Source organism: Gopherus evgoodei, chromosome 19 (assembly GCF_007399415.2).
Source record: "Gopherus evgoodei ecotype Sinaloan lineage chromosome 19, rGopEvg1_v1.p, whole genome shotgun sequence".
Classification (NCBI taxonomy): Eukaryota; Metazoa; Chordata; order Testudines; family Testudinidae; genus Gopherus; species Gopherus evgoodei.
In genome coordinates this window covers 830699-851940 of record NC_044340.1, presented here as the reverse complement: position 1 = coordinate 851940, position 21242 = coordinate 830699, and the positions used below count along the sequence as shown (strand labels likewise).

Sequence of the window (21242 nt, the reverse complement as noted above, 5' to 3'; positions counted from 1 at the left end):
AGCCAGATGGATGGAAGTGGCAGAAAGCAAGAAAGCTACTGTCAAGGGGAACGAATACCCCAGAGGGCACGCCGACCATAAACGCTACAACCGAGGACAGCCAAAGACCCCACATACCACCCAAGTAAAGCCACAGACACCCTACTCTTCCATCTCACCAGTCTCCAGTAACTCACCTCGGCCCAGTGACCCATCAGATGGAAGATGCTTTAAGTGTAATGAACTGGGACACATCAAGACCAACTGTCCAAAGAACACTATGTGAGTGCAATTCATTAAACCACCATCACACCAAAGATCCCCAGGCCCAGATGCCTCTCAAATACCCTTGGAGCGAAGGGAAAATTTGAGAGTGGGCGGAAAGAAGGTTACTGCGTGGAGAGACACAGGGGCACAAGTGTCAGCTATCCACCAATCCTTCGTTGACCCCAAATTCATCAACCCAAAGGCCCAAGTGACAATTTACCCCTTCATGTCACAAGCTGTAGACTTGCCTACAGCTGAACTGCCTGTCCAGTACAAAGGCTGGTCAGGAATGTGGACTTTTGCAGTCTATGACCATTATCCTATCCCCATGCTACTGGGGGAAGACTTGGCCAACCAGGTGAAGCGGGCCAAGAGAGTGGGAATGGTTACACGTAGCCAAACCAGGCAAGCTTCCAGACCCATTCCTGTTCCTGAGCTGTCCACAGAGGCCCCATCTGTGTTACCAGAGACCCAGACAGAGGTAGTGGATCCAGATTCCATGCCAACCACTGAAACAGCCACAGCACCTCCAGTCCCAGGCCCGGAACTGGAACAGCAACCAGCACCAGCAATTGCAACCCCATCTTCAAACTCAACGCCAGAGGGCGCCAGCGAGCCAGAACTGGCAGAAACAACAGACAGCCATACCCAAAAGGCTCAGCCAGAGCCTGAAATAACCTCAGGTGCACCAGCGAAGAGCGGTTCACCAGCAACGGAAACAACCCCATCACCTACATCGCTTCCAGAGGGACCAAGCCCAACTCCACAGTCTGAGGAAGAACTGGTGACCCCAGCCTCAAGGGAACAGTTCCAGACTGAGCAGGAAGCAGATGACAGCCTTCAGAAAGCTTGGGCGGCGGCACGGAGCACCCCACCGCCTCTCAGCTCTTCTAATCGATCCCGGTTTGTTATAGACCAAGGACTTTTATACAAGGAGATTCTTTCTGGTGGACACCGGGAAGAATGGCAGCCGCAAAAACAGTTGGTGGTTCCAACTAAGTACCGGGGGAAGCTCTTAAGCTTAGCCCATGATCATCCCAGTGGCCATGCTGGGGTGAACAGAACCAAGGACCGGTTGGGGAAGTCCTTCCACTGGGAGGGGATGGGCAAGGACGTTGCCAACTATGTCCGGTCTTGTGAGGTATGCCAAAGAGTGGGAAAGCCTCAAGACCAGGTCAAGGCCCCTCTCCAGCCACTCCCCATAATTGACGTCCCATTTCAGCGAGTAGCTGTGGATATTCTGGGCCCTTTCCCAAAAAAGACGCCCAGAGGAAAGCAGTACGTACTGACTTTAGTGGACTTTGCTACCCGATGGCCGGAAGCAGTAGCTCTAGGCAACACCAGGGCTAACACTGTGTGCCTGGCCCTAACAGACATCTTTGCCAGGGTAGGTTGGCCCTCCGACATCCTTACAGATTCAGGGTCTAATTTCCTGGCAGGGACCATGGAAAAACTGTGGGAAACACATGGGGTGAATCACTTGGTTGCCACCCCGTACCACCATCAAACCAATGGCCTGGTGGAAAGGTTCAATGGAACTTTGGGGGCCATGATACGAAAATTCATCAACGAATTCTCCAATAATTGGGACCTAGTGTTGCAGCATTTGCTGTTTGCCTACAGGGCTGTACCACATCCCAGTTTAGGGTTTTCACCATTTGAACTTGTGTATGGTCACGAGGTTAAGGGGCCATTACAGTTGGTGAAGCAGCAATGGGAGGGGTTTACGCCTTCTCCAGGAACTAACATTCTGGACTTTGTAAGCAACCTACAAAGCACCCTCCGACACTCTTTAGCCCTTGCTAGAGAGAACCTAAAGGATGCTCAGGAAGAGCAAAAGGCCTGGTATGACAGACATGCCAGAGAACGTTCCTTCAAGGTAGGAGACAAGGTTATGGTCTTGAAGGCGCAACAGGCCCATAAGATGGAAGCATCATGGGAAGGGCCATTCACGGTCCAAGAGCACCTGGGAACTGTGAACTACCTCATAGCATTTCCCAATTCCTCACTAAAGCCTAGAGTGTACCATGTTAATTCTCTCAAGCCTTTCTATTCCAGAGACTTACAGGTTTGTCAGTTTACAGTCCAGGGAGATGATGCTGAGTGGCCTGACGGTGTCTACTACGACGGAAAAAAAGACGGTGGCGTGCAAGAGGTGAACCTCTCAACCACCCTGGAACGTCTGCAGCGGCGACAAATCAAGGAGCTGTGCACTAGCTTTGCCCCATTGTCCTCAGCCACCCCAGGACGGATGAACGGGCATACCACTCCATTGACACAGGTAATGCCTACACCCAATCAGAACCCCACCCTACCGGGTGTCTCCTCATGCCCAAGCTGCTGTAGAACGGGAGATCCAGAACATGCTACAGATGGGTATAATCCGCTCATCTACCAGTGCATGGGCATCTCCAGTGGTTCTGGTACCCAAACCAGATGGGGAAATACGCTTTTGCGTGGACTACCGTAAGCTAAATGCGGTAACTCGTCCGGACAACTATCCAATGCCACGCACCGATGAGCTATTGGAGAAGTTGGGACGTGCCCAGTTCATCTCTACAATAGACTTAACCAAGGGGTACTGGCAAGTACCGCTAGATGAACCTGCCAAGGAGAGGTCAGCATTCGTCACCCATGCGGGGGTGTATGAATTCAATGTCCTTCCTTTCGGCCTTCGAAATGCACCTGCCACCTTCCAGAGGCTGGTAGATGGTCTACTAGTTGGACTGGGAGAATTTGCATCGCCTACCTCGATGATGTGGCCATTTTTTCAGACTCCTGGCCCGAACACCTACTACACCTGGAAAAGGTCTTTGAGCGCATCAGGCAGGCCGGACTAACTGTTAAGGCCAAAAAGTGTCAAATAGGCCAAAACAGAGTGACTTACCTGGGCCACCAGGTGGGTCAAGGAACCATAAACCCCCTACAGGCCAAGGTGGATGCTATCCAAAAGTGTCCTGTCCCACGGTCCAAGAAGCAGGTCCAATCCTTCTTAGGCTTGGCCGGATACTACAGGCGATTTGTACCACACTACAGCCAAATCGCTGCCCCACTGACCGACCTGACCAAAAAGACCCAGCCAAATGCAGTTAAGTGGACTGATCAGTGTCAAAAGGCCTTTACCCAGCTTAAGACGACATTCATGTCTGACCCTGTGCTCAGGGCCCCGGACTTTGACAAGCCATTCCTAGTAACCACGGATGCATCTGAGCGTGGTATAGGAGCAGTGCTCATGCAGGAAGCAACAGATCACAACTTCCATCCTGTCGTGTTTCTCAGCAAGAAACTGTCTGAGAGGGAAAGTCACTGGTCAGTCAGTGAAAAGGAATGCTATGCCATTGTGTACGCCCTGGAAAAGCTACGCCCATATGTTTGAGGACGGCGGTTCAAACTACAAACTGACCATGCTGCACTAAAGTAGCTTCATACTGCCAAGGGGAACAACAAGAAACTTCTTCGTTGCAGTTTAGCTCTCCAAGATTTTGATTTTGAAATTCAACACATCACAGGAGCTTCTAACAGAGTTGCTGATGCTCTCTCCCGTGAGAGTTTCCCAGATTTCAGTAGTTAAAAAGTGTTCTTAAAATGTAGAAGTCTGTTAGTTATATACTTAGTAGTATATGTAAAGGTTCATGTGTTGTAGTAATCTGTTTATTTTAAAGTTCTAGAAGGAAATCGCCGCCAGTGAGCTTCCCCACTGTCTGCAATTTGGGGGGCGTGTCATAAACAGATAGCTAAGGGTTAATGTCTCTTTCACCTGAAGCACCTGACCAGAGGACCAATCAGGAAACCGGATTTTTTCAACTTTGGGTGGAGGGAATTTTGTGTCTGAGGTCTTTGTCTGTCTGCCTGCTTTCTCTGAGCTTTGGAGAAGTAGTTTCTGCTTTCTAATCTTCTGTTTCTAAGTGTAAGGACAAAGAGATCAGATAGTAAGTTATATGGTTTCTTTTCTTTGGTATTTGCATGAATATAAGTGCTGGAGTGCTTTGATTTGTATTCTTTTTGAATAAGGCTGTTTATTCATATTTCTTTTAAGCAATTAACCCTGTATTTGTCACCTTAATACAGAGAGACCATTTGTATGTATTTTTCTTTCTTTTTTATATAAAGCTTTCTTTTTAAAACCTGTTAAAGTTTTCTTTACTGGGAAATTTCAGGGAAATTGAGTCTGTACTCACCAGGGAATTGGTGGGAGGAAGAAATCAGGGGGAGATCTGTGTGTGTTGGATTTGCTAGCCTGATTTTGCATTCCCTCTGGGTGAAGAGGAAAGTGCTTTTGTTTCCAGGACTGGGAACGGAGAGGGGGAGTCACTCTGGTTGGATTCACAGAGCTTGTGTCTGTGTATCTCTCCAGGAGCACCTGGAGGGGGGAAGGGAAAAAGGATTATTTCCCTTTGTTGTGAGACTCAAGGGATTTGGGTCTTGGGGTCCCCAGGGAAGGTTTTTCAGGGGGACCAGAGTGCCCCAAAACACTCTAATTTTTTGGGTGGTGGCAGCAAGTACCAGGTCCAAGCTGGTAACTAAGCTTGGAGGTTTTCATGCTAACCCCCATATTTTGGACGCTAAGGTCCAAATCTGGGACTAGAGTTATGACAAGAGCAAGCAGGGGAAAACAGCAACAGCTACCCAGGGGAGGGGTTAGGATATGTACATTGTACAATCGCGATGAACAAGCATCTTGCAGGTACCACAACAGAGTCAGGTGTTCAGAAAGGACCAGAATGCATTACATAAATTACTCATTTGCTTCAGGTCTATTTAAAAGGCAGAAAATATTACTGTTTCTTTTTGCATCTGTCCTATCCTCCCAGTGTTGAAAGAGGGTTTATATCATTCTGATATTTGTTTAGATTTACACCCTTGTGAAAAATTACCTCTCCTAGGCTGTAGACTCTCTCCTGATCACATTGCAGGTAGATCAGGGTCTGGTATCCCCATTGCTGCAGCTATTCCTGACTGATATCATGGCTCCCTTTGCTCCATTGCTGAATTATTCTGGGACTTACAGAATTGTCCCTAGTAGTTACTTTGGATTCTTCCTGCTGCAGCCTGAGCTCCTTCCTTCCCAAACTGCTCTGTGAATAGCTAGCTCCTCCTTGTCATCTAGCCACACAGCTTCCCCTTTAGGTAGAGGAAAGGAGGACCTTACTCGTGGAGGCAATTTAATTAAATAAGCATGTGCTGTGTTGAGGACACTGTTAAAGCAAGAGAGATGCTTTCATCAGTGGGCTAAAGCTCACACGACCCAGCAGGCTTTCTGAATCACTTGTAACATCCCATACCTGCCCTATCTCTTTAGTGTGTGGGTTTCCCCTCTCTGGGCCAGACACAGGCTTCCCTTGCAATAGGTATTATTACAGTAGAAATGAGTGTGTGCTTTCTTGGGGTGGGTGAGGATTGAATTTTCCAAAGCTGCACAGTAATGAGGTGAGGAGAAAGGGCTGTGAGTGATAAATATTTCAAGAGGTACCTACACGGTACAGTCAAAGAGAAAATTCTTAGTGAAATATATTGATGCAAAGAAAGAGTTGTTGAGGCCAGTTCAGAACAAAGCAGTTTTCTGGTGTTTTATAGAAGGTTTCTCCCTGGGGGTTCTGTGCTATGGCTTTGAGGCCCACTTGAGCTGGTGTTGCTTAACGACACTGCCAATGTAATAAGATAAAACAATTTAGCAGGTTCTTGTCTGGTGATGCACAAACTGAGGGTTTTTAGGCTGTCAGCCAGACTCCTTTTCAGTCCCACAGGAACTGTGTATCCATCTAACTGCATTTTTCCTGGCTTCATTGTAATGATTTCCTAAATGAAAATGTAACATCTTGCCATCCATGAGATCAGCTGCCCCCACCCCCTGCATCCTGGGAATTGCATTAACCTAATCCCTTTCCAAAGAGTCCTGATGGGCGATAGTTGAGTCTCCCCCAGAGCTTGGCAGCATGGGGTCCACCAGAGGTCAGGGTGGACTCAGCATCTATGTACAACCTCTAGGGTCCCTCAAGACAGGGAATGAAGTACGATGCATTGACCACACCCATCTAACAGACTCCCCGCTCGCTCTTCCTAGGAGAGCCTGGCTCTGGCTGAACCCAGAAAGGGATGAAATGAAGTGAGCTAGGGAAAGGCACCACCCCAGTCAGAGCATGCGCCCCTTGAAGAAGGGACTGTCTTGTTCAAGGTGTGTAGAGCACTCTGCACCCCGGGGCCCTGAGCCTGCCCAGGGTCTCCAGACACCGTAACATAAATAACAATCACTGAGCACACTCAGGGCCGCCGAGAGCAGGTTTGGGCCCCAGTGAAAAATGTTTTCGGGCCCCCCAGCAAGGGCAGAACAGCTAAACAGGGCCCACGAAGAGGGATAGGGAAGCCGGGCCCCGGGCCCCGGGCCCCATTCCGGACCGCCGGGCTCCGGTAATTTGTACCTGCTCCCCCTGGCCCCTCTCGTTGGCCCTGAGCACACCTGCCCTTGCAGTAATTCCGACAGTTCCTGGCTTGGGGTGATACTGGACTTATCACTAGCCACTCAAGCACCAAAAGAGCCTTCTGACAGCTCCACTGCACTCACTCCTCTCCATGGTCTGGCTGTTCTGTCTGTCCTCATTATTGTAACTTATGCTGCCTGGGCCAAGATAAGACATTCCCGAAGAAGCCTCAGCTGCTCCCCCAGCTGCTGGCATGTCTCCTAAGCAGGGTGTCCCAACAATCTGCCATAGCATACTGGTGCTCTGCAACCAGGGGCGGCTCTTGGTATTTTGCTGCCCCAAGCACGGCAGGCAGGCTGCCTTCAGCAGCTTGCCTGCAGGAGGTCCCCGGTCCCGTGGATTCGGCGGCATGCCTGTGGGAGGTCCTCGCGGTGACCGGCACGCCCCAGGCACGCGCTTGGTGTTCTGGTGCCTTGAGCCGCCCCTGTCTGCAACCTGCGTTGACGTCTTCCTCACAACTGGATCTACTTTGAGCAGGGGTCCTGGGGCTATGGGTGCAGGGGGTGCAGCAGCAGCACCCCCTTGCTCGAAGGAGTTGCAGTTTGGTTCAGTGGCTTTCAGCACTCCCACTACACAGATTGTTCCAACGCCCCTGACTTTGAGGTTCTGGGGCAGGCTCAGAAACCTCCTGTCCTTCGAGGGCCCACTGTGGCAGCTGTGATCATCCAGGGGCCAGATGCAAAGTCCTACCACCTGGGTGTTTTGGCACAGATACAAGCAGGTGTTTGTTCTCCAGTGAAGCTGTGGGGTGGGAGATGACATCATTATGGGGTGTGATCTGGGGCTCACCCCTTTGGGCAGTGCCTTCAGCAACAGCACCAGATGTGTTGGCATGGAGTGTGCAGACAGTGTGACTCCTGGGCAGCTCCCAGAATGCTCCGTACATCCGATGGCAGCAGGGGCCTCTTGGCCAGTGCTCTGCAGGGTCTGATTAAGTGGCTTTGAAAGTGCAAACGAGCACAATGGGGTGAACGAACCAATCAGCACGTTGCTCCTAGTTTTGCTTTCCTCTCTTTGCTCATGTGCCTGGGGCTTGCTGCCCTGCACCGGACTGGAGTGATGAGGCACCTTGTCATGTGGTGGGAAGCTCTGACAATTGGGAGAGGCATTTTATAAAACCCAGCCATTCCCTCCTCTTAAATGGTCCCCTTTTCCCCAGTTCCCTCTGAACCAAATGGACATTTCTCTGCTACTTCCTTTGTGCTGGGGAGTTACACATATCAGAGCTTTAAAGGGGGAGTTGGGGGGCCTGTGAGTGAGAGAGAGACTGAGTGTGTGTGTGCGCGCGCTTTCTCAGACACTGGCCTCCTCCTCTCAAAGAGAGAGACCCAATCGCTGTGGAGCAAAGGGCTCCGCTGCACAGGTGCAGGGGTCTGTCCCAGGGGTTTCGAGCTCCAGTGCTGGGCAAGGTTAAATGAAAAGCCCTTTCTACTTCATTTGCTGTGACAAGCTAAGGCGGGCGAGTGCCCTCTGCCTCTTTGAGGGAAGCCCCTCTCGGAGGACAAACTGAATCCTCAGCACTTTCCAAATGTTACTAAATACCAAAAGCACTACACAGTGTCAAATAAACTGCTGACATTTCCAGTGTGCCAGCGTAGCCTGGCTGCCAGCGTTCTCTGATTACAAGGCCACGACTGCTTTGCGAGAACAAAGCAGGCCGACTATTTAAATGCTAATTGAGCTGAAGAACTTTATGAAAACTTTCTGAGAATTCAAGCTCCTGACTTGTGAGTTAGCTGAGATTCCCTGCCAGCTCCTCCTGCAGCCCCTTGCTCTGTGACTTCTCCTTCACCTTGGAACAGGGAGCTCTGTTTTGCAGAGCTGGTGTGTGTCTGTTGCTGCTACTGGCGAATTAATGTTTAAAAGCAACCCCCAGTGCAATATAAAAGCCAATTATAGGGAAGGTAAATCATTTAAAAGGAAAAGCTTTAAGTCTTAAATGTAATAAAAAATCAGGATTAGCAATTAATCCAGGAGCTGCCATTTGAACATCCTGGAGCTAGAGATGGGCTGGAACCAAATTCCTTGCTCCACCATCAGGAACTCTGGGATGGCTTCACGTCTTTCTCCAGCTCTGCATAAGGCTGAGCCAAACGCCTGGATCAAAGCTCTCCCATGGGCGGAGGGCTCTTGAAATACCTTGGTTCTGGGTTTCAGCTTGGCCCTTCCTCTCTGCTGCTGCTGGAACAGGTTGTGCCTGCCCTAAAGCCCTGAAATCAGAGTTCAAATTGCTGGAAGAGACAGTTAAGTTAAAAACCATGACAGTTAAACAAACACCCAGGTAACTCCATTGCTCCATGAACTGATTAATGCTGGTTTACAAGTTAGAGCAGTTCCTACAGCAAGTGAAGAACGCTCCGGCTTCCGATGTTTTCATATCACTTCTCTCCATCCCATGTCTGAGCAGCACAACAAGCCCAAACTCATGCACCAGGAACTCCACCAGCTCCCTACTTGCTTCCATTCCGAAGTCAGAGTCATCCTATGTCTCCATCCATGCCCCATCTGTGCCACATTGCACAGGGCTGCAGAAGCTAGGCAGATGCAGGGGAATGCTCTCATGGGAAAAAGAGGTTGAGATTTCCCACTGGCAGAAACGCTTAGAGGTCAGACTAAGCCCCAAACCAGGCCACATATAGACATGTCTTCACTAGGGCGATTAACACCAGCTCCCCTTTCCAAGGGATCCAGGGAGGAAGAAACAAAGAGACCACGGAGAGATGGGCAGCACAGTGTTACTCTGCTATCTCCAGCTGTTTGCTTCTTAGAACTCAAGGCAACAGATGGCTTAGAAAGGCCTCTGCCAGTCAGCCATGTCAGTGCACCAAACCTCAGTGGCCTCTTGGCAGGTCCACTGCGCATTGCTACCAAAGGAACACCTCTTCTCCATCTTTTGCCTGTGATGTTTATGGGCACCTTTCCAGATTTCTGTGGCAGGCGGGGAAGGGAAGGAAGCTGCCTGTGGAAAGTCTGCGGTGCTGCAATATGGTAATGAAACCAGACCTTCCATCCATCCTCTTGTTTGGCTTTTGACTTGTAATGAAAATAATTTTCTTTTTTTGATGTGATGTTAAGGGAGACTATAAATAAACTCTTAGGAAAGAGCAAATAAAACACCTTGAAAGAGTATAAAACATTTATTAATTTGTAAGTAATTTATAAAATGTTTTGCCTAGATGCTCCCGTTGCAGGAGTAAATCTGAGAGCTGAAGACATCTATCGTTGCTGTGAGTTATGCAACCCTAGAACTAATTAAAAGTTGGGAAGAGCTTTAACATCTCCCCTGCTGCCACCCTGTCTATAAGGTGCCACAGGACTCTTTGTCGCTTTTTACAGATCCAGACTAACACGGCTACCCCTCTGATACAAATATTTTGTCTGATCTGCCCTTCTCAGCACTAAAGTAGCTGAGGCCTTAGGAGGCAGTTCTAAAGAGTTTGTGTCAATTTCAAAGGCTTAGGTGCATGGCTTAAATACTCTTTAACAGTTTTTTAATAGCCAAAGAGCCAGGCTGGATCATGAAGTAGAACAGCTCAAATAGGTTATAAAACTGCTGTCAAGTGGCCTGCCAGCAGTCTTTCCACTTCAGACAGTCTTTTCCCAGGGTTTGGGGGCAGGGCTGTGCTTTTAAAGAGATTTCCGCACCTTCCTTTCCCTACCTCCCCCCGCCCCCGTCTAAGGATAGCAGTGTGAATGTGGTTAACAAGCAGGTGCAGGAGACAGGAGCAGACAGCTGCTCTTGCCCTGGCCAAGATCTCTGGAATGAGCAGTGAGGCATATTTAATAGAAACCAATTACACTACATAAACTTGAAGTTCCTAGATTCACTTTTTGTTAGGAAACCGAAGTGCTCCCACGTTGTCATAACCGTCAGTTACAGCTCAACCTTGAATCCTTGGAAAGCTGCAAACCCAGCTTCCCAGTCAGCAATTTGACATTACTCACTTATTTATGTAACACATTGTTTGCAAGAGAAGAGATTTCTCTCATACTCCGACCGATGAGCCTGTTTGCCAGAATACAGGTGGGGGCTGTTGGTTAACCTGGATTACTCAAGTGTTTTAGGGGGGCAGGGAATGAAGCAGCTACAGATTTACCTGGCAGCAAGAGGGCAGGAGTCAAGGCTTATTTGTTCATTCCAGTCTGAAAACTGAAACTGCTGCTAAATATCCTCCAGCGTCCCTAGGGGCTACGTTGCTTTATGGGCTTTAGTAGCACTGAACACCTTTAAAAGAGCTCTCCTAGACCGGTAGTTCTCAACCAGAGGCCCCTTAGGGGGTTGCAAGCAGGTTTCAGAGGGGGCCACCAAGCATGGCTAGCATTAGAATCGGTAGGGCCCAGGGAAGAAAGCTGAAGCCTTGCCACACAGGACTGCAGCCCAGGGCCCTGAGCCCCACCACCCAGGGCTGAAGCCAAAGCCTGAGCAACTTAGCTCCTCAGTGCTGCCTGTGGCATGGGACACCGGGCAATTGCCCGGCTTGCTACCTCTTAACGCCAGCCCTGGCTTTTAGATGCAGAAAAACAGTTGTGGCACAGCTGGGCGGTGGAGTTTTTATAGCATGTTGGGGTGGCTGGTGTGGGGGGGTCTCAGAAAGAAAAAGGTTGAGAACCCCAATCCAAGACACACCCCCCTTTAAGGGAAGGGAAGTAGGAGATGCCCTAAGCAGGTGGGATGGAGAAGAGAGAATAACCTAGATGAATTGACTTTCTCCTGGGAATTTCTATCAAATCTATCACAGGCAGTAAATATCCAGGCATAGGAACACCCTGCCCATTGATTAACTCCCCGCAAAGCAATAACAGGCACAGCAGCAACACTGTGGTGCATTGGCCCCTGAGCTATTGTGCTGTTATCCATTGTCGTTTCCTTAATCTGTGACATTTCTAACCTTCCCCCTATGGTGAAAGTGTGTGTGAGTGTGTGTGTGTTTGCACCTAACTCATGTGTCAGTCCTTTCTTGAAATACAATGTTTGTAGTTTAAGCATCTCCATTAGTTTTTCAGCCCTGTGTTAATGGGACTTTTCCACTTCACTGCCCTGCGGAGGCAACATGGCTGGGTGGGGGATTCTGAAAAGATTTATCATCCACCCAATGGTGGCTCCAGGGAATGCTGCTAACAAAGGTTTTTTGCCATACTGGTACTGGCATCTTCCTCAGAGATGCCCCAGACACTCCTTTCATTATTTCTTATTTTTAATCAATGCCTTGTTTCTTGTTCCATCCCGTGTTTCTCAGTCCATGAACAGGACACCAGTTGGGGTTTAACAAAGACTTTTCAAAATGTAGTGGAAAGAAATGCATAAACAGTGAAATAAACCAAAACACCAATTTATTAAGTTATGTAGTAACCATGATTAGCTGGGATCCCAAGAAGGTAATATCTGATGTTACTGACTACAATATTGTATATGATTCAGAAATAGCACTTTTAAAGCAAGTGAATGAATTCATCCAAACAGCATAGAACTCCTCCAGTCCATAAATTCTCTAAAATAGGTGAGCTAACAAGCCTCTGTTCAGCCGTAATGGATAACTTTGTCTAGCCCTGCTAGCAGAAGTGGTATTTTACAAAACACAGTTTGTACAGAAATGAATGATGTTGCTCTCCAAGTAGATAATCATATTAATAGTGACTATCTGGAGAGCTCTCATTTAACATACAAATCAAAACAGTAGTGGAATTTCAATAGTTCAAAAATGTATTTTTGAACTCACCAAAGTAATGTGTCTATGGAACACAAAAGGAATTGTTATGCCGTCAAACAGAATGTTTATGAGCATCTGAGAAGGTGCTGGAATAAACAACAGTTTAGAGGACCCAGCCTCACCTCTGTAATCCTCATCACAAAACCAAACACATGCAGTGTCTGATTAAAGCAGATGAGGCTCCAGTTGCGGGGGGAAGGAGTTTGAAATGCTCCCCTATTTGGTCACCTGTTTGGGGGACCATCTGCTGTCCCAGGAATGATGGATGTTGCTGTACCTAAAACCTTACAATTTCAAGGAGCTACAGCTTTGTGTCTTCAGATCTGAAGTGCAGGGAGACCAAGCAGGCCAGTCCTCGCTTACAGACAGCCCCCTAACCTGAAGCAAATACTCACCAGCAACTACACACCAAACAACAGAAACACTAACTCAGGAACCAACCCCCGAAACAAACCCCGTTGCCGACTCTGTCCACATATCTATTCAGGGGACACCATCATAGGACCCAGCCACATCAGCCACACCATCAGGGGCTCGTTCACCTGCGCATCTACCAATGTGATGTATGCCATCATGTGCCAGTAATGCCCGTCTGCCACGAACATTGCCAAACCAGACAGTCTCTGCGCAAAAGAATAAGTAGACACATCTGACATCAGGAATTGTAACATTCAAAAACCAGTAGGAGAACACTTCAATCTCCCTGGACATTCAATAACAGATTTAAAAGTGGCCATTCTTCAACAAAAAAGCTTCAAAGAGAAACTGCAGAACTGGAATTAATTTGCAAACTGAACACCATCAAATTAGGCCTGAATAAAGACTGGGAGTGGCTGGGTCACTACAAAAAATAATTTTCCCTCTGATATTCACCCCTTCTTGTCAGCGGTTGGGAATGGGCCACATCCACCCTAATTGAATTGGCCTCGTTAGCACTGACCACTCACTTGGTAAGGCAACTCCCATCTTTTCATGTGCTGTATATTTATACCTGCTTACTGTATTTTCCACTCCATGCATCTGATGAAGTGGGTTATATCCCATGAAAGCTTATACCCAAATAAATTTGTTAGTCTCTAAGGTGCCTTGTTTTTTCAAGGATTTTGTATCCACTCTCCTAACTGCATTTCTGGGCTCTGTGGTTTGCTGTGACCTCAGTTTATCTTGAAGGTAAAGCATGTTCTCTCCTCTGGTGCCAGGTAGGCATGAAAAGCGAACAGGCTGCAACTCAGCCCAGAGAAGATGGGAATGATACTCATTGAAAGAGGTACAAGCACTGCCTTCTCTGCACCATCAGATCAGGGTGTCCAGGGGACCTCGATCCTACTGGACTTGTTGCTGGTCATGGGTTTTCTGATGACAGCAGTGTTTCTCGATGACAGCCAACCAGGGCAGCATCCATTCCTCTCTTTTGGGGATTTGCAACAGCCAGCCAGGGTTGTTTCAGCTTCCAACTAGTCTATAGCAATGCACTGTACTTCAGGCCAGGCTGGAAGCTTCAGCGTCTGCCCATCTCCAGAGTGAGGAAAGCTGCCTCAAGCATGACACTTGTGCTCCAGTCTGTGCTCTGACTTCTTGTGTGCTCCCAAGAGCTGAGTGCTCTGGGACTCACCCTGCTCCACTCCCTGGGCTCCATCATGGCAGCTAAGATCAGTTTGGAGGCTCTTGGTGTGTGCTGTATGTCAGACAGCAGAGCTTTCAAGGGGGAAGGTGGGGAGTGCTGCTATCCAAGGCAATACATAATAGCCAGAACATAGTGAGCTGCAAAACAGCATGGGAGGCTTTCTAGCTTTTGGCTAGTGCTTTAGTTTTGTTTGTGTTTGGTTAATTTGTAAATATATTACAGAGCCCCCCAGAATGGGCACTCTAAAGCCACTGTCCTTGTGTGAGGATAGAGACAAACACCAGCTATCTGACAGCTACAGCAGTAAGGGAATTACAGAGAATAAATACTTTCTGTTCCCTGCCTTCTAGTGTATAATGGGACTCCTATTCAGTGAATAATACAGCCCCTGAGATGAGCCCCTTGTAGTGCTGCTGGGAAAGATACTGCTCTGCAAACCAGAAGGACAGAGATTAGAAACAGATTTCAGAGGGGTAGCCGTGTTAGTCTGTATCAGCAAAAAGAACGAGGAGTACTTGTGGCACCTTAGAGACAAATTTATTTGGGCATAAGCTTTTGTGGGCTACAGCCCACTTCACCAGATGCATGTAGTGGAAAATACAGTAGGAAGATATATATACAGAGAACATGAAAAAATGGGTGTTGCTATACAACCCTTATGAGACTAATCGATTAAGGTGGGCTATTATCAGCAGGAGAAAAAAATGTTTTGTAGTGATGGTCAGGATGGCCGATTTCAAAGAGTTGACAAGCCGGTGTGAGTAACAGTATGGGGAAAATTAGCATGGGGAAATAGTTTAGTTTGTGTAATGATTCGTTCACACCCAGTCTTTATTCAAGCCTAATTTAATGGTGTCCAGTTTGCAAATTAATTCCAGTTCTGCAGTTTCTCATTGGAGTCTGTTTTTGAAGTCTTTTTTGTTGAATAATTGCGACTTTAGGTCTGTAATAGAGTGACCAGGGAGGTTGAAGTGTTCTCCTATTGGTTTTTGAATGTTATAATTACTGATGTCTGATTTGTGTCCATTTATTCTTTTGCATAGAGACTGTCTGGTTTGGCCAATGTATATGGCAGGGGGGCATTGCTGGCACATGTTGGCATACATCACATTGGTAGATGTGCAGGTGAACAAGCCTCTGATAATTTGGCTGATATGATTAGGTCCTATGATGGTGTCCCTTGAATAGATATGTGGACAGAGTTGACATTGGGCTTTGTTGCAAGGATAGGTTCCTGGGTTAGTGTTTTTCTTGTGTGGTTGCTGGTGAGTATTTGCTTCAGGTTGGGAGACTGTCTATAAAAGCGGACTGGCCTATCTCCCAAGATCTGAGAGAGCGAGGGATCATCTTTCAGGATAGGTTGTAGATCCTTGATGAGGCTCTGGAGAGGTTTTAAATGGGGGCTGAATGTGATGGCTAGTGGCATTCTGTTACTTTCTTTGTTGGGCCTGTCCTGTAGTAGGTGACTTCTGGGTACTCTTATAGCTCTGTCAATCTGTTTCTTCACTACAGCGGGTGGATATTGTAGTTGTAAGAACGCTTGATAGAGATCTTGTAGGTGTTTGTCTCTGTCTGAGGAGTTGGAGCAAATGCGGTTGTAGCTTAGAGCTTGGCTGTAGACAATGGATCGTGTGATGTGGTCTGGATGAACGCTGGAGGCATGTAGGTAAGTATAGCGGTCAGTAGGTTTCTGGTATAGGGTGGTGTTTATGTGACCATCGCTTATTAGCACTGTAGTGTCCAAGAAGTGGACTGGTTCAGGATGAGGTTGATGGTGAGATGGAAATTGTTGAAATCATGGTGGAATTCCTCATGGGCTTTTTTTCCATGGGTCCAGATGATGAAGATGTCATCAGTGTAGTGCAAGTAGAGTAGGGGTGTTAAGAGATGAGAGCTGAGGAAGCGTTGCCTTCTAAGTCAGCCATAAAAATGTTGGCATACGGTGGGGTCATGCGGGTACCCATAGCAGTGCCATTGACTTGAAGGTATACATTGTCCCCAAATGTGAAATAGTTGTAAGTGAGGACAAGATTGGAAAAGGCTTCCTAGCCTGGACTCCCTGAGCCAGCATATCCCTGAGATTCTGGAGCAAGGAATAACAGGGCTCATGGGGCAGGGTCAACCAGTCCAAGTAAACAAAGACCTGGCCCAAACTGTGACAGTAAATGCAGAGTGACTCTAAAGCTGTTGCCAAGGTCTGTAAAAGTCCCTGTCACCTTTTGTTGCTTTCCGGTTTTATAGCTCTCTGCCTGCCCTGGATTCACATGGTAGAGGAAATGCCAAATTCCCCCCTGTGAAGGCTCTGGTCCGAGTATGCCAGCCTAGCTAGAGCTGGGAAATCCTGAGTGGAGAGATACCGATCCCCGTTTCCAAACCGATTGGTCCAGCAAAGCATCACATGAACAGCTGAAGTTTAGGAGACGTTCCCGAAGCGAATCTCTCTCCTCAGCTTCTCTTGGGGGTGTGTGTGACAATGATTCTGTCCCATCCTGATGCACATTTGGGGTTTTGAGCTGGTGGAGGGGCATGGCATGTCCTTGATTTCATCTCGTTCAAATAGCCCTAATAACATGAGAGCATTAAGGCAGGGAAATGACAAATGGGAGTTCTCTTTTCTTACTCTAGAGCTGTGTTGTAAGCACTCGAGTTCAGGAATTTGTGTACAATCACTGGATTGTGCCATAGTGTCATGCTGCCCTCATTTCTGGACTTAGATGACAAAAATGTTTTTCCTTTAACAAATTTTTAATTGCTCTCAGATGCTATTTTTTTTTCTGTTTAACCTGTTCTGTTGTTTGCCCAGTGGTGCACACGTGTGCAATGGCATATTGATAACCTCACCCTGAGCAAGTTCAGCAGAACTCTGCACCACCCTACCTATCCATCCTCCATCAAGCTTCAAGTGTCCATTGTCCTGCCAGTGCTCCCTGCCTGGTGCACCTGTTTGTCAGCTTATTGCACAACCAGCTCTGTCTTCTTCCACACGGCCCCCTAGGCATGGTCTGAGCTCCCTAAACTTGTCCAGGCAGCCTGCATGCTGCCCAGAGTGACCCACTTCTGCCATGATGCCTACAGTGAGTCACATTGTCTTGTATTTAAATAGCCTGCAATTGTCCTCCCTTCCTCTGTCTTGGGGTGTGAGCTCCTTGAGTGGCGACTGTCCTCCTAGAATTGGGAAGCGCAGGACCCAGGGGTGCCACGACAGACTCCTCCCATTACTAATAGCGTCCGTCGTAGGCTGTAGTAGGGTTATTTTCAGTGTACCAGTATTTTTTCTTTTTCTGTTTATATGCATAGTGTGAGTGTATAATGTAGATATACACCATATGTGAACAGCCTTTAGACAACCTTGTACATTGCAGTTATTATAACAACATAGCCTGTGACTGATTTGTGTGTGTGTATGATCCATAAAGCCACCACCCTATCTTTCAAGAAACCCCTCAAACCTCGCTGCAGCAAGGACGCATCTGGTAAGCAGCCAGCTGGTGATGGCTGGGCATGTAATGAATTGCGATTGCTGCTCCCACCTGGCAAAGAATGGAGCACATCCCATTACTTTTGTTCTCCTGTCTCTCCCCCTGCCAGTTGGGCCACATTTGTGTCTATTAGACTGGAGGCTCTTCGGGGTAGGGACTGTCACTTACTGTATGTGCTTAGCACAATGGGGCCCTGACCTGGCTTGCAGCTGGGTGCTGCTGGGATGTAAGACCTGCTTTCTACAGTAAACTCCATTTATCAGAATAAGTGCGTCATCTGTTATGTCTGCAGCTGGAAGTAAGTCTGCTCCTCCTTTCCCAGACTTTGATAACTACCCTAACTGTCAGGGTGGTTAAGCACTGGATGGCTTAGCACTTTGATAACTACCTGAACTGGCAGGGTGGTTAAGAGCAGGTTAGACAAACACCTGTCAGGGATGGTCTAGATAATATGTAGTCCTGCCATGAGTGCCGGGGATGGGACTAGACAACCTCTCCAGATCCCTTCCAGGTCTAGACTTGTATAATTCTATGATACCCATCCCAGTCTGTACCCTTTAAATCAGACTCATACATCCTTTTACTAACACCATAAGAAATATAATTTCAAGGTGCTTTTGACTTAGTCTCTGCTCTGTGCAAGTCAGTCTGTTCTCCCCTCCCCCTCCCCGTCATGCTCACTCCAATACCCCTTATCCGTGGGACATAGAATTCAGTTCTTTTGAGGCTCTGGATAATAGTAGATTGACTGAAACCAATGCAGACTTGCACAGGGCCAGAGGACCAATCAGAGCTGTGGGGGCGGATCCTGGTCTCTTGCAGATAATTACTAAGTGCATTTCCAGCACAGTGGGTCTGGGCTGCTGAAAGATCTGGTCGCAGAGCGGGGAAAGCTGTAATCGTTAACTCCAGAGTGCTTCTGTCTCAGCAGCATCACTGGAACAGCTCTGTTATCCTCTAGCGCCAGCCCAGCCAGCAATAGAAAGGTACTGCCTGCATCCCTTCTTGTTTTGCTTGTTGTTTAAATCTGGCTAGCTTGTTGTTAGAAAAGTTTATAGGGAAATCAGAGCTGTTTAATAGCAGAATGTTTGTTTATGTGAAGGGAAGAAGATGGTTTCATAAACTTCTCAGGCTCAGGAACCAGGTTTGTTTATATTGCTGTTATTTCAGGGTCCTTGTGTGTACCTGTGCCACGGTATCCATTGCATGGAGAGCTGCAAGGGGTGTGTGTGTGTATAAATGGGGCAAGGATTCTTGAACCAGCCATTGGACTACTGAGGATTCTGTGCCAGGTGTGTGTAAGTAGTACATATGCCATCATACCTGCAGGAGGGGGTGGCAGGGGACCAGAATACGTTATCAGTATTACCCACCCCACTTCTCCCTGTCAGCCTTTAAAATACTTCCCCTGGTATTGTTAATAAGCATTGCATTTTGTTGGTTAATCGGGGCCGAAGGCTTCAAAGGACTCAGAGTCAGACCAGCCTACGAGCTGCAGAGGCTTTCACCAGATTGACTCCTCTAGGTTGACCCAAACACCACGGGAAGTTACGTTCCAAGGGCCGTGAGTCTTGAAAGCCAGTGCTGGTACCTGTAGGAAAATAACTTAGTTCTCCCCATTGCAGGCATGTCTGGAAAACTTTCCAACCTGGTGCTGGTTCGATAAAGTGAAGGCACATTTCTAGAAATCCCATCGTTCCTATAAAGATTAGAGCCGCCTTTCTATGTGGCAGCTCTGACCAAACTCATCACAGCAGCCCAGGTTGCAAAGACCAGTCTTGTGAAAGCAACTCCAGGTCTTTACAGGTTGTCATGCTAGTGGAAGTGAGCGGAATTAATGGCTCATTGGGGCTGACCACACACATTTCACCGTATTAATCTGTATGTGAGAGTATGAAACAAAAGCCAAATCCTTGGATAGTACAAGCTGGGTTATCAGTGGTTCAGGCTGAGCAAAACATTTAATTCTGATGAGACATTGAAATTGTTGGTGATCTGTCTCCACTGAATGAAAATACCTGACCTGATCCATGGCCAGTCATCCCCTGAGTGTAAATGTGTTCTCAACCTTACCCACAGGTCGGTGCCCCCTTCCTCTGATGCTGGAGTGACATAGCGCATGGGGTCAGGTAGGAGCGTGTTTTGTAAAGCTGCGCTGTGGCAGTTAAAAATCTGCAGTTTGCCCTTTCTGTGTGTGACTATGCAGCTGACTCTCCCATGAACACGTGTTATCTGTCCGCAAAACAAAACAGCCAGCCCTGAAATACAATTCCAGACACAAACAGGGCTTTAAAGCACATAATGAGCTCACAGGCTCCCTGTGTCCCCACTTGATGGGCACTAAATGAGTTGTTAGACAAGGTACAGTCGGGTAAAAGATTTATGCCAAGCAGAAGGATTCCTGCTTTAAGGCTCTTCGTTTTCATGCAGCAGATCAACAGCATCCTAAGGCTCGTGGACTAGAAATGCTTGTGATTTGATACAGAATTTTAGAAGAGCTGTTTTGAAAAATGTTCGTAGACAATGACTCATTCTCTATAGCAAGGGGATGGGGGAAGGGGAAGAGAGGAGCCTCTGAAAGTGAAAAATGGATCTCTCCCTCATTTTATTGGAAATAGTAAAAACAATAAATCATTGTTAAAAATAGTAAATAGCAGGGCAGGGTCAGAGAAAGCCGAGCTGGAAAGCTATCCCCTTAAGCAGTCCCTGCAGTGCATGTACCAGATCTGTGTTCGGTGTTCCAGGCAGCAGGGCTTCCACCACTTCCCTTGAGAGACACCCCTGCAGTCTGAGCTCTCTCACCATCAGGGAGCTGGTCCTGGTAATCAGACTTGTATTTCCCTCCTCTTAGTCTCATGTGATCAGTCCTACTTGCCTTTCAGTCCCTCCTGCTCAGACATTTGCACCGCACCTCTGCACACACCTTCCTCCAAATCAGCAGTCATTTGTCTTAGCTATGGACATAGTTATGTCGAATATTTCCTCAACTCAAACCATCCCACCCCTAGGTCATTTCTGGCCTTCCCCCTGGACTCCGGATTAACAAAGGGGCCGGATACGACACAGTGTGGTGGGTACAGTCTCACCAGTGTACTGAACACAGCGTGCTCCCCTCCTAGCACTTGTCTGCCCCATGGGACAGACGACTAGTCCTGATAACTTCTCCTGATCCTGTTTATTTGTTGCTGGTTGTGCTCTGTTGATTAGCCCTCCTGAGAAGAGAGCTGAGTTGACTATAAACAGGAGTGTTACTAATACTTCCTGGGACCGGGTGCAGTTTGCTGCTTCCAGCTTGTAATGGAATTGGCCCAGCCTGATGGACCGTGCTGATGTAGCATCCTACCACCACCACCAGTGTTCTCTCAGGATGGTTTTACAGCCCTGTGTTATGCTAAACTGCTTCCATCCTGCCTGCTGGCCCCAGAGATTCACCTGGAATGATTAATGGCCCCTCATTCCTCTGTACCCATTACCAATCTCTCTGTGAACTTGTTATCCCTGCCTGCAGGACTCTGGCTGATTTAAACTACCCCCTCCCCCCAACCAAAGTGCAGTGGCCAAATGTAGATGATCATCATAGACATAATTTTTTTTAAAGGTTTGTCCTTGTGTAACAAGCAAACTGGAGCCTTTTGTAGGCCATTAATTTCTAATTAGGTTTTGTTTCCATTATTAAATACTTCCAGGGTCAGGAGGACTCCAGGAAGGC

General features: G+C 47.7%; 1 protein-coding gene across 7 annotated transcripts in view; it reads left to right on the top strand.

Moving 5' to 3' along the window:
* The first annotated feature begins 18402 nt into the window (after nucleotides 1–18402).
* The window catches only part of ZMAT4 (zinc finger matrin-type 4), a 198937-nt gene continuing 196097 nt past the window's right edge, over nucleotides 18403–21242 (top strand). For 3 of the 7 annotated variants that reach the window (XR_003997244.1, XR_003997247.1, XM_030538581.1), the window contains exon 1: nucleotides 18403–18519. The gene's annotated coding sequence lies outside the window, so the exon portion shown is untranslated. Of the gene's footprint in view, nucleotides 18520–18703; nucleotides 18832–19612; nucleotides 19663–21242 lie in introns of all 7 variants that reach the window. The other 4 variants (XR_003997245.1, XR_003997249.1, XR_003997246.1 and 1 more) reach the window with 3 other exon arrangements.